Raw genomic sequence first — 6,792 nt, forward strand, 5'->3', positions numbered from 1 at the left:
TCATGTCTGACTCTTTGCGACCCTATGAACTGCAGCACACAAGACTTCGCTTGACCTTCACGATATCCCAGAGTTTGCTCTGACTCATGTCCATTGAAATAATGCCATCCAACCATCTCATCCTCTGTAGCCCCCTTCTTCTCCTGCCCTCAATCTTACCCAACATCAGAGTCTTTTCCAATGATTTGGCTCTTTTCTTCAGGTGATCAAAGTATTGGAAATTCAGCTTCAGCATCAGTTCTTCCAATGAATATTCAGGGTTGACTTTCTTTAGGATTTACTGGTTTGATCTCCTTGATGTCCAAGGGACTCTCAACAGTCTTCCCCAGCACCACAGTTCAAAAACATCAATTCTTCGGCGTTCAGCCTTCTTTATTGTCCAACTCTCACATCCAGACACAACACTATCACTTTGACTATATGGACCTTTGTTGGCAAAGTGATGTCTCTGCCTTTTAATATGCTGTGTGGGTTTATCATAGTTTTTCTTACATAATAATCTTTCCAGAGACTATTAGGTGCTAAACATTGCACTATGTACATTACATAGGTTATTTTATCTAATCATTAAAATAATAACTTAATGGAATAATGATATTATCCCAATGTTATGTTTATTTTTAAATTAATAAACTATATTTTAGAGGAGATTTCAATTTACAGCAAAATTGACTGGAAAGTATAGTTTCCATAAATACCTTGTATTCCCCTCCCCTTCTGAACAACCTCCCAATATATCAACATTCCAAATCAGAGTTCTACATATGGCACCCCACTCCAGTATTCTTGTCTGGAGAAGTTCATGGACAGTGGAGCCTTGAGGGGTACAGTCAATAGGATCACAAAGAGTCAGACACGACTAAGGGACTGACACTTTCACATAGTTACAAATGTATAAAGTTCATAATTTATGATAGGTGTTCACTCTTGGTGTTATAATATATTTGCTTTTGGATAGGTTTATAATGCATCTATCCACTCTTATGGTATCATAAAATATCTGCCTGATAATGTAATGCCATAAAAGTCATCTGTGCTCTGCTGATTCATTGCTGCTGACCCTCAGCTCCTGAAAACCACTGATCTTACTGTCTTTATAGTTTTGCTTTTTTCAGAAGTAGTGTAGCTGGAATCACATAGTACAGATCCTCTTCAGATTCACTTCTTTCACTTAATAGCATGTATTTAAATTTCCTTTATATCTTTTCATAACTTAGCAGTAGCTCATTTCTTGTAGGCATCAAATACTATCCCATGGTCTGGATGAACTACTGATGACCCACTAGTCTTAGTGCAGGACATCCTAATGACTGTGTATCTGTGTTCAATTTCACTGACTTCTGCTCTATATTTTCTTTTTTTCTTCCAATTTGATTGAGACACAATTGGCATACAGGATTGTATAAATTTTAAGATATATAACATAATGAGTTGATTTATATCATGAAGTGATGGTAAGTTTAGTGAACATCAACCATTCTATAAAGATACAAAGCAAAAGAAAAAATATTTTTCCTTGTGATGAGAACTCTTAAAATTTACTGTTAACAGCTTTCATATTTGTACATACATACATATAACATATAACAGTGTATGACTTGTGTTGAATCCATAAAACATCTTTATATCATAACTGGAAGTGAGTACCTTTTGACAACTTTCATCTAATCCTCCTTCCCCCACCCTTGGTAGCCAGCCACAAATCTGATCTTTTTCTATGACTTCATTGGTTTGTTTGAAGCATAAGTGACCTATACCACTGTGTTAATTTCTATTAGACAATGAAGTAATTTACTATTTCGTACATTACAAATTATCACCATGTTAAGTCGAGTAACCATCTGTATCTGTCCAAAGATATTACATAATTACTGGCTATATTCCCTAAGATGTATATTTCATCCCTGTAATTTACTTATTTTGTAACTGGAAGTCTTTGCCTCTTAGCTGTCATCACTTATTTCACTCATTCCACCCAGCTCCTCCCCTCTGGCAATCACCTGTTTGTTCTCTGTATTTATAATTATGTTTCTGTTTTCTCATACTTGTTCATTTGTTTTTGTTGTTTTAGATTCCACATATAAATGAAATCATACAATATTTGTCTTTCTTCTCTGTCTGACTTATTTCACTTTAACATATTACCCTCTAAGTCCATCCATGTTGTCACAAATGACAAGATTTCATTACTTTTATTGCTGAGAGTTATTCCATTGTGTGTGTATATATATACACACACATACCACATCTTATTTATCCATGTCTTGATGAGCACTTATGTTGCTTCAGCATCTTGATTGTTTAAATAATGATGCAGTGAACTTTGTGTGTGGTGTATATATGTCTTTTTTAAATTAATGTTTTCACATTCCTTGGGAAAATACATACAAGTTGAACTGCTGGATCGTGTGGTATCTCTTTGCTTCAGTATTTGACTTCCACTCTTCTTCTGCATTTTGTGCTTTTAACTGAATATTTTGTATGATGCCATTTTCTCTCCTTTCTTAATATATCAGTTACTCTTCCATTGTGTTTTTGTTTCTTAGTGGTTTCTTTTTTGATTTTGTAATATATACTTACAATTAATCTGAGTCCAAATTATACACCACTATAGACTATTGGTTGTTCAGTTGCTAAGTTGTGTCTGACTCTTTGTGACCCCATGAACTGCAGCACACTGGGCTTAACTGTCCTCACTGTTTCCCAGGGTTTGCTGAAACTCATGTCCATTGAGTTGGTGATGCCATCCAACCATCTCATCCTGTCACCCCTTTCTCCTCCTGCCCTCAGTCTTTCTCAGCATCAGGGTCTGTTCCAACGAGTCAGCTCTTTGCATCAGGTGGCCAGAGTCTTGGAGGTTCAGCTTCAGCATCAGTCCTTCCAATGAATAGTCAGGGTTGATTTCATTGAGGATTGACTGGCTTGAAATTCTTGCAGTCCAAGACACTTTCAAGAGTCTTCTTCAGCACAACAGTTCAAACACCACTTGCAAAGAATTCTTGCTCTGATTATTTCAACATTCCTGCCATACCTTTCTGGGGTTCAGATGTTTGCTTAGTCTCTTCAAGACTCTACCACTTCATAGTATCTTATAACAACAACAGTAGTTTCCAATTTTTCCTTTCTGTCCTATAGATTGCTATAATTCATTTCACTTTTACATATGTATATGCAAGCATATGTGTAGACTTGATCTTTGAAGAACAGTGAGATTTTTGAAATGCCACCCCCTTTGTCAAAAGTGCCTGTATAACTTTATGGTAGGCCCTTCATATCAGCAGCTGCACCTACTTGGATTCAACCAACTATGCGTTATGTAGTTCTGTAGTATGTATTTTGTGAAGAAAAAAATAAAAAAAATCTGTGTGTAAGTGGGCCTGCACAGTTCAAGCACAGGTTGTTCGTGATCTGTGCTTTGGTGTGTCATTAATTTGGGGAAATTATCAATCACTATGGCTTCAAATATTGCTTCTGTTCCTTTCCGCCTTTCTTCTCTCTCTGGCATTCCTTTTATACATGTCATAACTTTGCAGTCATTGCACAGTTCTTGGCTATTCTGCTGTATTTTATTCAGTCAGTCACCTCTGCTGCTTAGTTTTGGAAGTTTCCATTGGTATCTCCTCAGGCTCAGAGGATCTTCCCTGAGTAATGTACACTTTGCTGATGAGCCCATAAAAAATGATTCTCCATTTCTATCACAGCATTTTTGTTTCCCAGCATCTTTTTGATTCTTTCTTAAACTTTCCATCTCTCCGCTTACATTGTCTGTCTGTTCTTTCATGTTGTCTACTTCTTTCATTCAAAATCCTTTAGCATATTAATCAGAGTACTTTTTTTAAAAATTCTGCTCTAAAAATTTCAATGTTCTTGCCATACCTTTCTGTGGTTCTGATATTTATTTGGTTTCTTCAAACTGTGTTTTTCATATTTAATGTGTGTTGTAACTTTTTATTGAAAGATGGACATGTTGTATTTGGTAAAAAGAATAGTCATAAATAGATCTTTAGTCACATAGGCAAAGGGCTTCCCTAGTGACTCATGGTAAAGAACCCATCTGCCAATGTAGAAGACATAAGTTTGATACCTAAGTCAGGAAGATCACCTGGAAAAGAAAATGGCAATCCACTCCAGTATTCTTGCATGGGAAATCCCATGGACAGAGGAGCCTGGCAGGTGCAGTCTATGAGGTCTCAAAGAGTCAGACATGACTTAGTGACTAAGCAACAACAAGAAAAGAGTTGGAAAAAAAAAAAAAAACCCAGAAAGCATGTTTTTGAAGCAGCTGCTTCATCAGTAGTGTGATCTATACTGCTTGTTTCATATAGTTTCAAACATACAAAAAATATATCAATTCATGACACTGATGCTTCTGGAAATATTTCATGGAATGATGATCCTATTTCTTCTGAACATCTCCTCATAAATGGCTATATAAGTATCCTTTGAGTCTTGAATTGCATGGCCTATTTAAAATAGAGTTTCATTTTGAAGAGATAAGATAGAACTTAAATCATGTATTTATGTGTCTCATGTATTTATTATTGTGTTTCTTATTATAAATAAAATTTACCCTCAATGTTGAGATGTCAGAGGTATGTGAGGAATAAATACATTTTTAAAAAGCATGGCCCTTAAGAAATGTGATCTAAAATCTTGGGCATCTTACTTTGATGTTGGGAAATAAACATCCATCCATGGCAGCATCCCAGAGCACAGCACATGGAATGCTGCCTGCATCTGCTAGGATCTGATCAAATCTCTCCTCTTCCTTTCCATCTCTCCTTCTACATTGGGGATTCCCTAGGTATGGAGTAATTACAACAGTCAGATCCACAGATGCTTACATTGGTATTTAAACAAGACACACATGATTTTCTTCTAGACTGTGTAGGTTTCTTTTTTAAAATTAATTTATTTAATTGGAGGCTAATTATTTACAATATTGTAGTGGTTTCTGACATACATTGACATGAAGCAGCCATGGGTGCACATGTGTTCCCCATCATGAACTCCCTAGTCTGTAGGTTTCTACTTAAGATTTTCATCACTGCAACTGAAAAAGTGTTCATGTGCCCTTGGTAGTAATGTGGTCCAGGATGACACAGCTAGAGGCTTGCTGCTGCTGCCACTTTTGGTCTTTGAAGACAAAGCCACCATCTCTTCTGATGAAACTGAACTGTTGAAGACAAGTCTTCCCCTCCTTCCCCTTCCCTGGCAGCTTAGCCTCAGTGGCACCCAGTCCCTAAATTGTGTCAGAATCTTTGGGACCCCATGGACTGTAGCCTGCCAGGCTCCTCTGTCCATGGAATTCTCCATGCAAAAATACTGGAGTAGATTGTCATTTCCTACTCAGGGGATCTTCCTGACCCAGAGATCAAACCCACATCTTCTGTGTCTCCTGCACTGCAGGTGGATTCTCCCACTGAGCTACCTGGGAAGCCCAGAAGCTTAGTCACGGATGAATTATCTCTTCTTGCCCTGTGCCTTCTGTATAGAGCACTTTAGTTTATACAGCTAGTTGTTCTGCAGCACACAAATCCACCACCAAGATGAGGTGGCCAGGGGACCTCTGATTGCTGTTTCAATCACAGATGTGCAACTCCAATATCCCCCTTTCTGGTACAGGTCATAGAACTAAGATCAGATTACTGCTTCTGCTTTTTTACATGCTTATAAAGATTTATTCCAAACAGAATATTATAGTTCTTAGGTAATGTCTTTGATCTGAGTCAATTTATGTTTTAAATATCCTTTAAGTTTAAGGGAAAAGGAACTTTTTTTTTTTTTTTTTCTTTTCTCATAAGACTCTTGGCTCCTTATAAGAAGTGCAGCACTTTTGGTTAGCCTGCCAGCTCTACACTAATTTGTTTCACAAAGTATTTAATTTAGGTTTCACTAAGTACTGTCATATGTGTACATGGGTAACACCATGGCCATTCAACAACAGATATGCATGGCAGAGACAGTAGGGACCAAGTGATGCTTGGGGGAAAGGAAAACAGCAGTGAACAGATAGAAAAGCTTTGGCCCTGAGGGACTTTGCATTATTTTGAAAACAAACAAACAAACACTATTGTTTAATTTACAGTTGAGTATTTTAAAGCATCCCTTTGGTGTGGAGAACAGGACATGGGGATGAAGTGGAAGTAGGGAAAGTGTTTGGAAGGCTATTGATGTGGCACAGACAAAAGACGGTGGTGGTCTATACCAAGATGCAAGAGGAAGTGAAAAGTACTCAGATTCAACACCTGTTTTGAAGCTAGAACAGATAAAATGTGTTCATAGTATGTGTTTGTAGGAAATGAGTAATCTTGGCACTGTAATGCCTACCATCTTATATACATTTTAAAACTTAAAACAGTGATATCGGTTCTCTGCAGCAACTTGTTTCTTACGGAATTTTGTTGGCAAAGTAATGTCTCTGCTTTTTTTTTTTTAATTTTTATTTTTTAATTTTAAAATCTTTAATTCTTACATGTGTTCCCATGCTGTTTAGGTTTCTCACAGCTCTGCTTCAATGTAGCAAGTGCTTTTTAATTTTATGGCTTCAGTCACCATCTGCAATGATTTGGAGCCCAAGAAAATAAAGTCTGTCACTGTTTCCATTGTTTCCTCATCTATTTGTCATGAAGTTACAGGATCAGATGGTATGATCTTCATTTTTTGAAGGTTGAATATTAAGCCAGGTTTTCACCCTCCTCTTTCACTTTCATCAGGAGGCTCTTGTTCCTCTTCACTTTATGCCATAAGGGTGGTATCTTCTGTGTATCTGAGGTTATTGCTGTTTCTCCC

Source organism: Capricornis sumatraensis, chromosome 6 (genome assembly GCF_032405125.1).
Source record: "Capricornis sumatraensis isolate serow.1 chromosome 6, serow.2, whole genome shotgun sequence".
In the NCBI taxonomy this organism is placed as follows: Eukaryota; Metazoa; Chordata; class Mammalia; order Artiodactyla; family Bovidae; genus Capricornis; species Capricornis sumatraensis.